At 45.7% G+C, this 17,524-nt stretch overlaps 1 protein-coding gene across 3 annotated transcripts in view; it reads left to right on the top strand.

Moving 5' to 3' along the window:
* KIAA1217 (KIAA1217 ortholog) overlaps positions 1-17,524 on the top strand; it is a 767,824-nt gene that overhangs the window by 138,646 nt on the left and 611,654 nt on the right. Inside the window, exon 2 of one of the 3 annotated variants that reach the window (XM_037837853.1) lies at positions 17,319-17,395. The exons of 1 other annotated variant lie outside the window; for it this stretch is intronic. The gene's annotated coding sequence lies outside the window, so the exon portion shown is untranslated. The remainder of the gene's footprint in view (positions 1-17,318; positions 17,396-17,524) is intronic. One more of the 3 variants, XM_037837854.1, reaches the window with a different exon arrangement.

The following is a 17,524-nucleotide window of genomic DNA, read 5'->3' on the forward strand; positions in this document are numbered from 1 at the left end:
GGTCCTCTTTTTTTTCCTTGCAAATGGAGATCCAGTTTCCCCTCACCATTTGTTGAAGAGTCTATTCTAATTGAGTAGTCTTTGCCAGTTTGTCAAAAATCAGTTGGCTGTAAATCTAAGTGTTGATTTCTGAGCTATCCACTGGTCTAAATGTCTGTCCTTGCGCCATTAGCATGCTACTCTGATTACTGCGGTTCTGTAATAGTTTTAAGATTGGGAAGTGTGAGTCCTCCAACTTCATTCTTCTTTTTCAAGGTGACTTTAGCTATTCAGGGACCCTTGCCCTTCCATATAAATTAGATGATTGGATTTTCTACTGCTGCAAAGAATGTTGTTGGAATTTTTATTGTAACTGCATTGAATCTGTAAATTGCTTTGGGTGGTATTGACATCTTAACAATCTTTTCAAAGAACCAACTTCTGATTTTGTTGACTATTGTTTTTTAAATTTTATTCCCTATTTCATTTATCTCACTCTGATCTCTGTTATTTCCTTCCTTCTCACTTTGGGTTTAGTTTGCTCTTCTTTTTTCTAGTTCTTTCCATTTTGAGGTTAGGTCTCTGATTTGAAGTCTTTTTTCTTTTTAATGTAAGCATTTAGAGCTATAAATTTCCCTCTCAGCACTCCCTTCACTACATCCCATGAGTTTTGGTATGTTGTATTTTCATTTTCATTCCCCTCAAGATATTTCCTAATTTCTCTTCTGGATTTCATCTTTCACCCATTGGTTGAATATGGTGTTTGATTTCCACATATTTGTGAATTTTCCATTTCTCCTTCTGTTATTGATCTCTCACTTTATTCCCTGCCTGGGGAGAGTTGAAACAATGGCTGCCCCTGCCTTTGTCAGGACAGGGTTGAAACAATAGCTGTCCTCAGAGCTGGAACCCAGTGACCCAAATTTGCTAATCAAAAGCCATGATCCACAATTGGCTGTACCCTCCCTTTTCTTGGGAAGAAGGTTTTATGTCCTTTTCCGTCACCAGTGAGCTAGCCAGGGACCGGGCCCTGAGACAGCAGGCCATGATGGTGGGGGATAAATGCCGGTAGCTGCCATGCAGAGAGAGCAATTGACAGTTCTTTACCATAATTTATCAGTCTTTTCCTCCCACACTTCCTTGGACAGTGTTCTTCTAATTTCTAGAATTTCAAAATTGCTGTTTCAGACAGTTCCTGCCTGTTTAATTGTTGTTTTGGTGGAAGAACTGAATCCTGGAGCTCCCAATTCTGCCATCTTCCCCTTGTGGTATCTCTTATCTCTTTTACCCCATGGTATTGACCTTGAGTGAGAGCTGCTGCAACAGGCAGCTTCCAACAATAGGCACGAAACTGTGTATTGACGGGTGTAACTTCGGATGGAATTGTCATTCTTGGTCGGTCAGTTGATTGGTTGTCTAACCAGGAGTGAAATAAAAATACATTCAGTGTCATATTTGAAAAAATAATGTCACACTTACCTAATGTCCACTAGCCACACTCTTGGGGCATTCTTTGCCCTGGTACCCAAGGATAGCCACTGTCGACAGCTGTCAGACCAGGCTGCCGTGATGTGTGAGGTCTTCCACGTGGAAACAGCAGTTCTCCAGGATTGCAGATTTAAATGTGAACCCTATTACCCCGGCCATGGCATGAACAAGCTTCAGTGCCAAGAACAAGTATAGGGTGTACTTCAGAAAAGGTTATATGCTCTCAGCAGGATTTCTACATACACAAATTTACATGTTAGAGTAGGAAAGCATCACTGTGTTTAGATGAAAGTGTCTAAAATGACTTTTGTCTGATGCTCTTTTTGGCAGCCAGCACAAAACAATTACTGAAGGTCACAGGCTTGAAAAGCTCAGCTTCTGGAGGAGACCATCACGTGGGCTTTCCAAGGCATATCGGCTCGCTGTCATCTGCTTGTCGAGTAACAGCATTTGCAGCCACTGCGCCCCATGTCACTTGCCTGGGTGAAGGAGGGTGAGGGTGGAAAGGGGTGCTGACTTCCACAGCCTCTTCTTCCGAGTGGGGGGCACCTCCTTGCTGGGCCTGCCTGCCTGGGCTGCCTCCTCGGTTCTCTGTGATTTTTCTCTTGACACTAAACTCTAACTGACCTTAATCGTGAAATCTTTAAGGATTTATACCTCTGGTTTCCTAGGTGATAATTTAATATCATTATTTCTTTCTTCCAACCTACTTGGAAACGATGGCATTAATTTCACTTTGGTCCTCTTGTCCATGTGCCTTTCATTATCTACCTCCCAGCAGAGCTGACAGGAGCCCCTTGCCATGTTTGAGAAGTGTATTATTTAATGGCACGAGCACTATGTATGGTCATGGAATATCGATATGCAGGACCAAGCGTGCTGTAAAATAAATGGATTAAAAGGAGTTTTGGAGTGAAGAGCTATTATTCTAATACCTTCTTCATTCCTTTATCCATAAACAATTTAGGCATCCAGTTTTTGACACTATTCAGATATGTATGACCATATTAACAATAAACGAGTTGTTAGAGAGCTAGCCATGAAAACCATCACTCTTTATGGCTTGCTTTCAACTTGCTATGGGCAAAATAAAGGTCAAGCAGCATTAACATTTTTTAAGTGATCTTTTTTTAAAAATTTTTTTTCTGGATAAGGGCTTGTAGTCCTGTGTTACTCTTCAGAGCTCTGGTAAAATGATCTTTCCTAATAACAGAGGTGTGGAACCGGCGGGAAGAAAGGTGGACTTTGTGAGATTTCATGTCAGCTTGGACGGGATGATAGCGACAAGGCAATGGGGAGTTTAGAAACTGGGGGAGGCAGTCAGCAAGGAAAGGGGGACACAGTCCCATCGTCACAAGGCGCTGAACTCTCCCAGCTGCTGGGCTGAGCCTGAAGTGGATTCTTCCCCAGATAAGGGCCCAAGTTAGTGGATACCTGGAATTCTCACCTGGCCTCGCCATTGTGAGACCAGAGCTGAGAAACCTGCTGTCACCAGGATTTCTGATCTAGAGCACCAGGAGGCAGTAGACGGTGCTGTTGAAAGCTGCTGTTTGCGGTCGTCTGTTACCTGGGTCTCGGGTCATGGAGTTTACTTCTGAACTGGCCAGTAATTGGAACTAATTGGGAATAGGGTTAAGCCCATTGGGCAGCAGGCAGCTGGACTTGGAGCTCAGGTGTGTTTAGGTGAATTCAGATCACCTCAAGATGCTCAGCATCTGGGATGGCATTTTACACCCAATTTCTCTTTGCTTAGCTTCTTTTATTCCACAGTAAACTAGATATTTGCCCCTGTGGCAAGTCTTAAAGAAAAATATTAATAAAGATGAACCCCACTTTCAATGAACTGTGAATGCATAGATTGCAAATATGGTTATTGTGAATTTTTTAATTTAAATTTTAAAATAAAAATTGGGTCTCCAAAGTTGGGGGGAGAGAGAGAGATCAGTGAAGGTGCTCCTTCCTGAGACGCAAGGGATGTCAAAGTCATCCACAAATGTCCGTGAGCCATGCTGGCCAAACTCCCTGACATTCTGCCCTTGACCACTCACAGCTCCTGCCTTGACTGTGTCTCCCAGGAGTTCTATTCCCTGATGCGATTTAATCTGCAGGGGATTTTTGTGATTACTCGTATTTATCAAGACAGATCCAAAAAATGGTAGAAATCAGTAGATAAAAAGTTCTGGTTCTGAAGGTCTCAGCACATTGTTAAGTGATTGGGGGAAAAAGCCCCTTCTCTAGTTTATCTCCCCTGTGGTCCTGGACCCCAGGGCTCCTCGAGGGCACTTTGGGGGCTCAGAGATGCCATTTGGGGGTGCTACTGTAGCTCAGTGTTTCTCAGTCGTGATGTGTCCTTCAAGCTCTGATTTGCTGTGTGACTCTCTCAGTGCCGGGACCCCACCTTCGAAGCCCCTGGCTTAGGAGCTCTGGGGTCAGCTGGAGCACAGGCATTTCTTAAAGCCCCACGCTGGCTGCAAAGTGAAATCAGCCTTGAGAACTCAGGCAGTAAATGACACACACAGCAGGGGCCTGGGCAGGTTTTCCATGCTCCTGAACAGGAGGGGCATAAAACGTTATCAGCTTTTCTTTGTAATTGCGTCAGCTCTGTATTCTCTGTTTCATTCTTAAAGTTGCCTGAAAGTTGGTGGAGGAAGGTGACGTACAAGTAAACAAAAGCAATGGGCAAAGCCAGCTGCACTTTAGGTGTGGTTTTGGTCAGTGTGAGTGTGTGTGTGAGTGTGTGTGTGTCGTCAAAGAGAGAGAAAAAGACAGAGAGAATCACAAGTAATATATTTTGAGTCTCAAGAGAGCTGATTATCTCCAAATGACTTCCTCCCTCCCCCGCTGCCTTCAAGTAAACATTTTACAGTGGAGTAAATCACTAACACTTCCTTTCTTGCAAATCCAATTTCCTATCCTCTTCCAAAAATCTGACATGAGCTGCCTCCTGCATGCGTGCCCCCACCCCGCCATCTGCCCTAGAGCTGTGTGCTCTGTCCCTGTTCAGCGCCGACAAGTGCACAGTCGAATACTGTGTGCGCACATGTGCGTGTATGCGTGTTGGATATGTGCAATTCGATTATGGGCTTCTCCGGAGGAGGTGCACTGCCTCCCAGCTTTATTTCTTAATTCCTTTAACAAATCTTTATTGAGCTCCTATTATGGCTCAACAGCTGCTCCAGTTGCTGGAGCTATTACAAGGCACAAAAACGCAGTCCCTTTTCTCAAGGAGCTCACACGGGCCCGGGAAGGCAAAGACTGAAGGAGTGAACGTTTGGTGGTGGTGCTGAGTGCTCTGCAGAAAACTAAAGCAGGGAGGGAAGTGGAAGGTGACAGGGCTGCAGGGAAGGCCACTTTAGAAGAGACACGCGGCAGAGACTAAGTGACGAGATGCAAGTGTCTGGGGATGAGAGGCCAGCCGAGGGGACAGTGCTGTCCGTGCAGAGTCCCCGAGGCGGCTGAGTGCTTGCATGTGCCAGGACCAACACGGAGGCTAGCGGCTGGGCACAGGTAATCACAGATGTGGGATCAAGTGGAAGGCAGCGGCCTGATCAGGTAGGGCCTTGTAGGACAAGGTGGGGGTTTACTCTATTCCGAGCAAGGTGAGAAGCCGGGGGGAGGGGCTTTCAGGTAGTCAGGATGTCACGGCTGCCTTCCTGCCTGTCTCCCTCCCTGGGCTGTGTGTTCCTTGGGCACATGAGCTGCGTCGATCTTCTCGCCTTCTACATGCTCTGCTCTTAAAGCCGCCGAGGCCAGCTCCTCACGAGCAAGGTTGCCTCCCAGTCACCGACTCCAGCGTCTTCGTTCAAGGTTCATCTTTGCAGATTCTTGGCAGTCTTTGGTGCCCTTGACTGTGGCCTCCATTTCTGATTTCTTCCCATCTCTTTCTCACCCAGTTCCAGCAGTTGTCAGCTCTGTGTTCCTGGGCAAGTTGGTCCTTCAGTTTGCTCATCTGTGCGAGGGGAAAGCAATCGCCCAGCTTCCCGGGGCCGTCGTGGGGGTTGGGGGAGGTGATACGCAGTAGGAACCCTGCCTGGCGCCAGCTGTTCTCACAGCCCGAACCAGAGCCTCATGAGCCTCTCCTCCACTAGGAGCATCACTGCCTAATCCAGAACCTTCTGCCACCCTTGACATTGGAATCGGGTGGCAGATTTTTACCTCCGAAAGCCTCCCCTCCATTCCTTCCTATTGCCACTGCTTCTCCCCTCCGTGTGCACACACACACACATGCACACATGCAGACAGCACACATGTGCACAGACACATGTGCATATACAGAAACATGCACACATGCACACACATGCATGTATGTGCACACATGCACAGATACATGCACACATTTGCACATATGCACAGAGACATGCACAGAAACACATATGTGCACACATGCACATGTGCACACATGACACACTCGTGCACAGACACATGAGCACACATGCACAGACACATGTGCACATGCACACTTGCACACGTGGCACAGACACACACACGTGCACACATGCACGAACTGTACACAACTTCCTTACGTTATACTCTGGTGACATTGAACCCTGAGCCACCCTTCACATGCTGCTTGGCCATTCGAATAGCCCCTGCCACTCCCCTCTGGTCCTGAGTAATGGCTGCAAAACACTGGTGGATTTGGGGGCAGCCATTGACTCTGTGCCCACACATGGCAGGTCTCAGCTTGCCAGGGCCGCTGTAACAGAGCACCCAGGCTAGTTGGTTTAAACATCAGAAATGTATTGTCTGACAGTTCTGGAGCCCAGAAGTCTGAAATCAAGCAATGGGCAGGGCCGTGCTGCCAGAGGGGATCTATTCTCCGCTCTCTCCTGGCATCTGGTGGAGGCTGGCAATCCTGGACTCTTGGTTTGTGGCAAGGCTCAATCTCTGCCTCTGTCACCACACGGCTGTCTTCTGTGTGTCTCACTATCTGGGTCCATGTCTTATCTGCTTATGAGGACACCATGTGTGTCGGATGGGGACCCACCCTGACCCAGGCTGGCCTCATCTTAATGAATCACAGCTTCAAAGATCCCATTTCCAAATGAGGTCACGTCCACAGGCCCAGGGCTGAGGGCTTGTCTGGGGGAGCCTGACTCACCCCCCCCCCCCAGAGCAAGTGAAGTGCTTTACATAGATGAGCCACATCAAATGCTCATAGCTGCCTGTGCTATTTCATAGGGAAGGAAACAGAAGCTCCAAGAAATGAATAAGGAATCTAAGTTCCACCCAAATAAGAGGTGGAGCTGGGATTTGAACCCAGATCAGGCCAATGTCCACACCGAGCTCCAACCCACTTATGCTCTGGTTCTGCCCTGATATAAGTGTCTCTTGGCAGACTCTCTTATAATCATAGTACTTACGTGCTTCAACCTTTCATAGCTCTCCACTGTGGACAGGAAACGTCAGTGCTTTTTGGCCTGGGATGAAACATCCTTTGCTTTCTGGTCCCAATTGGTCCCCTTAAAATTAATTTATGTATGTCTTTATTTTTATGCCTGTTTGATTTTGTATATACTTGTAGTTTTACTGTAGGTTCAGTTTTACATTCCATAATTTCTTTTATATCATGCTATATTTCCATTTTGCTCTAAATTTTTTTTCTGACTCCTCTTCCTCAACCACCCCTGGCCCCAACACACACAATAATCAGTGTTTTGAGCTTGGTTCAAATCCTTCCTCAGTTTTCCCCATGTTCATACAACCTATGAAAAGGTAAACACACATGTACTGGGGTTTTGGTTGTCTGTATCTGTTGGATTATACCATATGGATTTCTTTAAAACTTGCTTTTTCTCACTAAACAAGGTATAGCGGTGTTCTTTGATGTTCTTTGACGCAATCTTGTGGGGCAGACATATTAGTGGGGATTAAGTTGGAACATTTGGATTAGGTTGCTTCCATGGAAATGTGCCCCACCCAACTGTGGGCGAGACCTTTCACTGTATAATTTTCATGGAGGTGTGGCCCTGCCCATTCAGCCTGGGCCTTGATTAGTTTACTGGAGCACTATAGAAGCTCAGACAGAAGGAGCGAGCTTGTTACAGCCAAGAGGGACACTTTGAAGAAAGCACAGGAGCTGAGAGAGTAGCTGCAGATGAGAGACAGTTTGAAGACGGCCATTGAAAGCAGACTCTTGCTCTGGAGAAGCTAAGAGAGGACAAACACCCCAAGAGCAACTGAGAGTGACATTTTTGAGGAATGTCCTGGGAGAAAGCCATTTTGAAACCAGAACTTTGGAGCAGACGCCAGCCACGTGCCTTCCCAGCTAACAGAAGTTTTCCGGACTCCATTGGCCATCCTCCAGTGAAGGTCCCTGATTGTTGATGACTTACCTTGGACACTTTATGGCCTTAAGGCTATAACTTTGTAAGCAAATAAACCCCTTTAATAAAAGCCGATCCATTTCTGGTGTTTTGCATCCCGGCAGCATTAGCAAACTAGAACACAAGGTATCCTGGACTCCCTCCATACCAATAGCTACAGATATAGCCCATTCTTCTTACTAGCTGCGTAACATTGCATATTCTGTAGAACAGTATGATGTACCATAATTAAGTTAGCCATTTGCCCATTGATGGATATTCAGGTTGTTTCCAGAGATTTGGGGGGCAAGGGATATGGGTTAAAACAAATAATGTGACACATTGCAATGAATTTACCAGATATAGTGGGTTACTTTTTAAAGCTGCAACATCCTCATTTCCCCAGCAGCATGCAAGAGAACTTTTCGGAAATTCTCCTAGCCAGCCCTGGGGATCAGTGTTCTTTGTAATTAGTGGCAAATCTAGTGGCTGGGATGTGGCATCTCATTGTAGTTTTAAGTTGCATTTCCCAGACTCTCAGTGAAGTTGAACATTTTTTCATTGATTTACTAACCATTTGGATTATCCCTTTGTGAATCTTATTTTGAGAATGGGATCATATTCCTTGTCCATTTTTTCTATTTGTTTCTATGCCTTTTACTTATCAGTTTATATATTATAAATTATATATAATTATATAATTATATATATATGTAATTATATATATTATAGAAGCTAATTTTCAACTCTCACGTTATTTGCAAATAGGTTTCCCAATCTGTCATTTGCTTTTGATGTTGTGGCATCATTTGTTATTCTAAATGTTTCTCTTAAACTTTTTTTATAACCAAAACCATCATTTCCTTTATATAGCTTTGGGGATTCCTATTTTGCTTAAAAATCTTTCTCCTCTGATGTTGGCACAGATGTTGTAAATTTAAGCTAGTTTTTATTTTTTAACATTTAAATCTTTAATTCATCTGGAGTTTATATTTGTATTCAGTGTGGGATGAAGTCCAAAGTTGTTTTCCTCCAAATGGTTCATCAATGGAGGCAGCAAAATTTATTCAATTTTAATGTAGAGGAGAAAGGATTAAATAAACTACATATTGCTCCTCTAAATTAAAGTGCCATCCCTGTCAGATGTACATTTCCCATGATTACTCAGGTCTTTTCCTGGATTCTCTATTGATCTATTTGTCTGCTCCTCTGCTAGTTTGATTAAAGGAAATTTATAATAACTTTAGTGGCTGAGACGGAAAATCAACTCCCTCCTCATCCTCAAACACACACATGCTCTATTCTTTCTGATAACTTTATAATACTCATGGAGACTTATTCTTTCATGAAAACTTCAAATTATTTCCTCCAGTTCCAAATAAAATTAGATAACCCCTACTATGTACCAAAGCAGGCCCACAGCCCTCTAGGATTCTACTGATAATCTCACATTACATTATGCATTATTTGGGAAAGAGACATTGTGGTTTTCATGATATTAAATCTTCCCATCAGAAAGTTGCTTATTTGCTGAACCAGTAGTTTAATGGCTATTTCAAGTCGATCAGGCCTTGGGAAAACACCCTGGTTGGGTCCGAATGATTCTGTTTTAAGGATTCAAAAGCACTAAAATAAAAGCAGGGGAACATTTAGTAAAACGCAGTTTTATATTTTATGCAGTTTCCCTCTTTTCCAGATGGAGCCCTCATACTTCCTGCCAGTGAACCCACCTTTTATTATTCCAAAGTGCAGAGAATCCCTCCCCAGTGGGCGCGGTGGGGGATGGACGGGTGGTTCATCAGTGGGTGGTTCCCCAGGGGCCTCTGCTCCTGTGCCCCAGACTTGTCTTCCTCTAGTGGGAGGGACATACGGAAAAGGCCGTCTGCCCCCCACCGCCACCCCACCATGTACCCTGCCCAGCCTTGGGGGACAGGTGCTCCGAGAAGGCCATGTTCTCCCAAAAGCCTGGGTGGGCAGCACTGGCCTGGGACCCCCCCTTCTGCAGAGCCAGGAGCGGCGGAGCTGGAGAGGAAGGAAGGACAGTGGGGGCGAGGCTGGCCTTGCAGGGCGCTGAGCCACCGTTGCCTGCTGTGTGGCAAGCTTCCTCAGCTCCCTCTGGTTGAGCCTGTGTGTAGTGCTATCTACCCTTTCTCAACCCACAAAATGACTCCCGACCACATGGCTTTCTTTGTTGCCAGCAAAGAAGCCCAGATGTGTGGCTGCTCCACTAAGCCACTCTCGGCAGGAAGGAATCCAAGACAGAGCAGCAAACAGGCTGAGCAAATTCTGGGCAAAGCACGCCCTGACCTGAGGGCACAGTGACCCTCCTTTCACAGCACACACTGCGTCTGGGGCTCTGCGAAGAATGGGCCAGTGTATTTGCTAAATCCGAGTCCTTGTCTGTATTTCTCTTTGTATGGGGATTTTTTTTTATTTTTTATTTTATTTTTTGCCCATCTGTTCCCAGAACACGCCTCTCTGGCAGATCTGCTGGGTCAAGATTCAGCAGTTAGCTCCTTGTTCCTTCGGAAGGCTGACATTTTCCAACTTCTGCAGCCTCATACTGAGCAAATGAATGGCTGTCAGTTTGCTCAGGGAGAAGATCCTTCATTTCTCATGAGTCCCCATCTAGGACACGGTGGCTCGCCCCGAGCTGTCTGCCTTCTGTATTAGCAAAACCTCCCAGCTCCCAGGCCTGCTGCCTCGCTGGAATGTCTACAAAAGTGTTTTATTGGGTATAGTAACTAATAAAAGGTTATCGCTTGATATCACAAGTTGGGGCTACTCTGTGTATATGTATTATTGAATAATATTTGAGAAAGTGCCTTCCCTTTGGAAAAGCTAGATTGCCTTTTATAAAAATAGGCCTGTTCTCATGTCAATTTTCTGCCTGAATAAAAGGGAATGAAATTAGACATTGCTGCAGGCAGCCTTGTCATGAGAACTAAAAATTCTCTGCTATAATAAATAATTTTATAAAAGCACAGTTTGTCCCAGCAAGGCAAAGATCCAAGTTTTTGTAAATGTATTTCTTAGTCCATGGGACATGTATTTGCAGTTTTAATGTGTGAACATGAAATAGAGGCTTTAGGATATGTAGCGTGTGTTTTGAAATGGCAGTATACCCGCCTACCTATTCAAAGGTGGTGGCAAAGTGTGATAGGTTGAATTATTACCCCAGGAAGAAAAGGTTCTTAGTCTTAATCCCATTCCCATGTGTGTAAACCCATTGTAAATAGGACCTCTTGAAGATGTTCTTTTTAGTTAAGGTGTGGCCATCTGAGTCAGGATGGGTTTTAATGCTATTACTGGAGGCCTTATAGAGAGAAAGCCGCGGGGAGAGTTCGAAGGAGACAACGGAACCAGAAGGGAAAGGAGATGACATCGCTGTGGGCATCACCGAGTGACACCAAAGCCAAGGACCCAGAAGGAGGTCCCGCAGCCAGCCCCGTCTCTGATGCTTCCATTTGGACTCAGCCTCAAAAGAGCGAGCCAATAAATTGCCATTGTTTAAGTCAGCCCATTGTGTGATATTTGTCGTAGCAGCTGGGAAACTAAGACAATAGGCTAAACAAGGAACGAATAGATGGTTCTTAGTGGGCAGAGGGCCTGTGTCTTGGGGGAAAAGTGACCCACCTGCAGCTCTCCGTCACTTGCTGTTGACTTGCATCTCACCCCTTGCCTCTGCTGAAGGACAAGCAACGTGCTGGTGTGGAGAGGGCCCTGGACCCCCACCAGCAGACTGGGCCCCAAGGTGAGGCAGCTCTGCACCTTGCTAGCTGCATGACCTCCAGCCATTTATTTATATGCTCTCTGGACATCACCTTTGTCAACCACCAAACGAAAGTGCTGGACTTGACGGGAGTCCTAAACTGGGTTATTCCACATGCTTTTGTGGCTTAACCAGTTGTGAGCTAAGACACTCATTGCTCCAAGTAATAAAGTCCTGAAGTTGGCACACAGTTTGTGTTTGTAGGGCGGATCAACATAGCTTTATGGTGTCATTTGCACCCACTTGTTTTCTGAAATGGTCTCGAGGGGAAGATATGAGAACGATGACAGCTGCCAAGAACTTTCACAGGACCGATTTCACTCCGTGTGTGCCCTAGTCAAAGTTTTCATGGCTAGCACCCCCCAGAAGTTTCTGGCTGTCTGTCTTAATTCCATGCAAATATTCTTGTCAGTATTTGGCCAACAGGGCACACTCAGAGGAATGCATTATCCCCTAAGCGTGGCCCACCGTGTGTGGGCTTCTGAGCTGGATGTTCCCCAGTGTTCCTTCCAGCCAACCCTTCCTGCAGTCACAAGCGAGGGTTCTTGCCCATCCAGAGGGAATAGAGTCAGACCAGATCCAGGGGTAGAAATGTATCTGGAGGCAGAGGCGTCTCTGGAACATTCCAGTTTCTCTTCTGCTTGCTTGCTGCTTGAGCACAGAGACTGTGATTTCCCGGTGTTTGAGTGCTTTGAATTTCAAATTCCGTATTTCCATATTGTGGATTTTCTTTGCCTCAACCCCAAGGATATATGATATTGAGGAGGTCCCCCCGCCCCACCCCAGTGCGTGCACTGAAGGAAACATCAGTGAGTGGATAAGGCCCACAGGGAGCCCTGATGACTCAGGCTCCCAAGAACTCAGCCCAGCTCTGGGCGGCTTGTTCACGGCTTACCCCATGCCAGCCAGGGGGGTAATTTTTTGCATACATCTATTCCCTTAATCCTCAAATCAACTCAAGGACGTGAGTAATAGTAACACCCCCACTTGATAGGTGAGGGTGCTGAGGCAGAGAAGGATTAAGTGTTTGGCCTGAGTTCCTATGGGTTCACGCTGGCTGAGGTTCAAACGCTGGCAGCCCGGCTCCCAAGTCCCAGTTCCTGGCTACTCTCCGGGCACGTCCTCAGTACACTGGGCTGATGGAGCTTACTCCAGGCACTTTCAGTAACTCTCCTCTGAAGTTACATTTGATGAGCTGAGAGTCAGTGAAATTAAGGAAACTGGTGAAGGTCACATGACTAGAAATATCGATAGGGAGTGAGTGAAATGGACTTTGAATCCAAGTCGCTTTGACGACAAAGCTCTGCTCATTCCTGTTTCACATCGTTTTCTGTCTAATAAAGGAGTCTGGTGGAAATGACTGTGAAATACTCTGAGATTTTTTTTTGGCAAAATAAATTTGTTCTAACAATTTGCAGTTTCCATCTGCAGTGGGGCATCCTCTTCTGGTCAGTTGATTATTTTCTTTATCATTTTGTCAAGCGCCAGGTTTTGAACATCTGAACAAACAGGTGTCACTTTCACTACTGCTCAGAACACGTGTTCCAGAGAGAAGTGACAGCCAGTCCCTCCCTCCCTGGCCCCCTCATCTGCCAGGACCTTTCCTCTTTGGGCCCAGCCCTGTCCAATGTGGAGCCTGTCAGAAGTGAGGCTGTGGGTGGGCTAGTCCTCTGGGTGGGACCCGGAGGTGGGCTTGCTTTCCGAACGCAGCCCTGGGAGCTGCACATCCTATACAAACTCCACCAGTGACCCGTGCAAGGCGGAAGTTCTGTCCCAAGTTCTTGGTTCTTATTTTTCCTCTCACCTCTTTGCTGAGGCCCTGAAAGGTTCAGCTCCCTGCCTTGGAACAAGGACCTTGTCATTCAACCTCTGTTATTGCCTAGGATCAAACCCATCATCTTCCCCTTCTCAGTGATCAACTACAAGTCCACCAAGCCACCCAGGCGTGGCGATTTGGATGACAAGGCAGTACCACACCTTCGGTGGACAAGTCTTTTCAAGCCTCTAACCCTAATCTCAGGATGTCGGATGGATTCAGTCACTACTATGCAAACCCAGAAACAAGCAATACCCATTTGCTCATCATGGTAAGAGTCACAGTAGCAGCGACACTGAGGTGTCACTTTAAACTTCCTGTCCCTAGAGCATGCATTGAGTGTCACCAGTGTGCCAGGCTCTGCGCTAGGCACCAGGAATCGTCAATGACGAGTCCGGGATTATGTCTGTAAGTCCTCAACGACTCAATTTGTGCCACCCGAGACGCAGTCCTCCCCAGTTTTAATTGGCTTTTCTGAGGAAGTGAAATGCCTTCTTTACATCCAGATCTTTAAATGACGCATTTGCCCATATGGGAAGGATACACTCGGCTCCCTCCTGAAATTTAATTCAGGAGAGATACTGGAAGCATTTGTGGTCAGAAATTGTAGGATCAGCACAGGGAGACTATAGCCTGTGCAGTATCTGGGAAAGCGAGCATGTCATCTTCCAAAAGGCAGGGGCTTCGGGGGAGCAGATGAAAGGAGGAGAGGAGTCCTGGAGTGAGTTGGAAAGGACAGATGGACTTGGAAAGACCTTGAGACACAGCTGGAAAGTGGAAGAAGTTTGAGCCTTGCTGCTAAGTCTAATCCTCAGCTCCTAGGAGGAATTCATAGAGGTCAAGAGCCAAAAGGAGCTGCAGGACTGCTACACCTGCACCGTGGACATGAGCTCCCCTGAGACTGCTTGACGTGGTCCTGGCCCAGCTACGAAGAGCTCCCGTCCCCACTGCTAGAATATCTCCACCAGCCAGCATTCATGTGAGGAGAAACAGTCAGCAAGTTAATTGGTTGTGGTTTCCCCTTGCTTTTCTATTTCCAAAGTTGCTTGGCTTTGATTGGGAGCACGGCACTTTCGTGTGCTCACTGAGCTTGGTTTCAGCTTTTGGAATGCAAGATTTATGAAAATACAGCATTTCAGAAAAGCAAGCCAACCAAAGCAAGAGTTCAATTTCTGACAGTAATCAGCTGGAGCTCTTTCAACATTTATGCAATTAATTTTTTTTACAATTAGTATTTAGGATAGAAATTGAAATGGGGATATATTTTTAATTGCTCCTTCCAGAGTTTCTCATTAACTGACATTCAGTATTTCACCACGAGAAACATCTACCAGTTCCAGCTCACCCATGTGGAGGTCAGATTTCCAGCAGCTTCAGAATGAAACATAAACCTAGAATGAGCAAGTAAACAGCCTGAAATGAAGTTGCTGTAAGTGACAAGTGTCGGTCACAAAGCCCAAGCATTCTGCTCGATTGGAAATGCAAAGCCTCTTGCTGTATGTGAGTAATGAAGACCCGACTTAGAAGCACGGTGTTCTGATAGTGGAAATAGGGATGAGAACAACAGAGTATCAGGGATGTAATCTGGGGCCATTAAATGTTGGGACAAATATCCCTTCCTCTCGTAGCATCTTCACAGAGCTCCAACCCTTAGCTAAAATAACTGCTGTATGTACTCTTAGTCCCGTCTTCTCAAGAACAAACTCAAATGGCGCTTGGTATACACTAAAGAACACAGGGTTAAGGTTAATGTTCTTTATCAATAATTCCATAAAGGTAATGATTTTATTTCTGAAAGATGATGCTTAAAGGAATATCACCTACAGAATGAACTTAGGTGACGACGCTAGGACAGGACTGTCCCATTGAGCATCTCGTCTCCTACCTGGCTTATAAGTGAGGCACTAATCTCCCAGTTTTAAGATGGGGACGTGAGTCACAGCAGGTGACTTCACCCAGTGCTTATATATGCCAGGGCCAAACGGAGACAGCGTCCCCTCCTGTTTCTGATCTCATCCTCGGAGGGCTCAGCTCGGAAGGTAGGAGGGAGGACGGGCAGGGCCCGTGGCTCTCCTCTTCCTGGTGCTCACCTGTCTCTTTGAGTGCTCAGAGCTGAGCTGAGCGTTAAGGTAGTCTGCACCGTACGTGAAGGCGCATTCCGTCTTGCACCGCAGTTAGGTGCGACGCTGTGAGCACGCGTGCATTCCCATGGGAAGGCAGCCTCCAGGACACTGCATTCCACATGGTGTGACCCCAGCTTTCCCTCTCACACTTTGCTTTCTCACCTCTCCCGCCAGCCTGCTGTGATTCATCATGGACGTATCTAATAATCCCTGGCACAGTTTATAGTGTTCACCTCTTGAATGCTGTAAGTTTCATATTTCCTGAGCAAAGCTGTCACTTACTTTTATTTCTGCTTTAAATACTTTATCTCAGATGTCAGAAGATGTTCCTTCACCATTTAGTTACTCCCCGAGGTCAGGTGACCAGCCCTAGCTGGCTTGGAGACCTTGACTTACCCACTTGACATCCCTGGACTTCTGTTTCCTCACCTCTGGGGCTCTCTCATGTCCCTCATGGGTCCGTAATCTTCACTCATGCCTCCTTTATCTGAAACAGTGCTGTAATTATAATCGCTTGGAGACTTTTCTAGAATAACTGATGCTAGGCTCCCACTCTGGACCAGTTATATACTACCAGTTATAAATGGGGCCATATGTCATTTTTTTGCAGCTCTCCAGTTGGTTCTAATGTGCCACCAGAATAGAGACCCACTGGTCCACAGCACAGGGTGTGGTTTTCATCTGTGGTGTCTCCAGTGGTTACTACTGCAAATAACCAGAAGAAAAAGGGTGGGATCTTCTAAGAGCCTGCTTTATAGAACCAAGGTGCCCGAGGTCTGACAGGAGGGATGTAGCAAATACCAGGGGGATGTTACGGCTTAGGGAAAATATTATAAGGGAACCATTATTTTCTAGGTGCAGAATATAATCCTTCACAGGCTTGGCTGGTAGAGCTCCAGAATAACAAGAAAAAGAGTGGTCTGTCTCCGTTTTCTCAGTTTGTTCTATTGTATTTTCCCCATGGAAATGAACCTCCAGTTTTATAAGGCAGAATAGTGGATAAAGAGTACGCTTTAAAGAACAGGCTTAGGGGTCACCTTTGCTGGAACATGCAACATCTCTTCTAATTCTGGGCCCATGTCACATCCTCCCCTTGCATAAATCCCACTTCCTTGGAAAACTATCATTCAGCAATTGAGATCAGAAACTACAGTTCAGTGCTTTTTTCTTGACTATGAAAGTTGCACATTTCTTCCAATAGAAAGGAAATGGCTAGATTTAAAGCAATTTATGGTTAGAGCTGAGACTGCTATGAAATTCTACCAGTGTATTTGATGGTAACCATAATGGGGGAGCTGTGAGTTAGGTCTGGGATGAGGGGCCGCGTGGGGCCGTAGAAATGACCTGGCTTATGTGTCCTTCAATCTGAAGACTCCGTCTCACTTGCCACTAAGTGATTTGATTGGGCCATCTTTTTTAAATTTATTTTTATTTTGTTAAGTTTTCTAAGTTCTCCATTTTCAGGTCAGGAGAATGGGAGATGTGACAAGGTCACCTCCAGAGTCCCTTTCAGGACTCACGTTCAGTGATTTTAAGCTTACGTGTCACTGGCTGAGCTTTCTTTGACTACGAATGCCTTGCCTGCCCACGTTTCTTCTTGAGTGATATTGAAGTTCCTCGACTTTTATGAGATGTCCTCACTCGTGTGTGGGGCAAAGAGCCAGCTTTCCACAGCAGATTTCAGACCAAAGGACCAGAGAATCCCCACTTATAGCACTGAGTCCTGTTTGATTGTTCGTTTTAATTTCATATAAGCTTTTCTATCTTCCAGAGAAAGGTTGATTTTCATAAGTCCTGATGTATGAAATTTTACTTATTATTTTTAACATTTCTAGGACAGTTCCTTTGGAACCTCTGATGTTTTCTGTCCATGAACAAAACTCTTCCTGCAGCTGGAAATATTGAATATTGGGTGAGTGAGATGATACCATGATGTACATTTTTGTATTGAGAGAGTTTCTTTGGTACCTTGAGATCTTAATGTATTTTTGCTGTAAGACATTACAGTTTCCCTGGGGGTGTACTGATGGCTTTCAGTGGG

Source organism: Choloepus didactylus, chromosome 5 (genome assembly GCF_015220235.1).
Source record: "Choloepus didactylus isolate mChoDid1 chromosome 5, mChoDid1.pri, whole genome shotgun sequence".
NCBI lineage: Eukaryota > Metazoa > Chordata > Mammalia > Pilosa > Megalonychidae > Choloepus > Choloepus didactylus.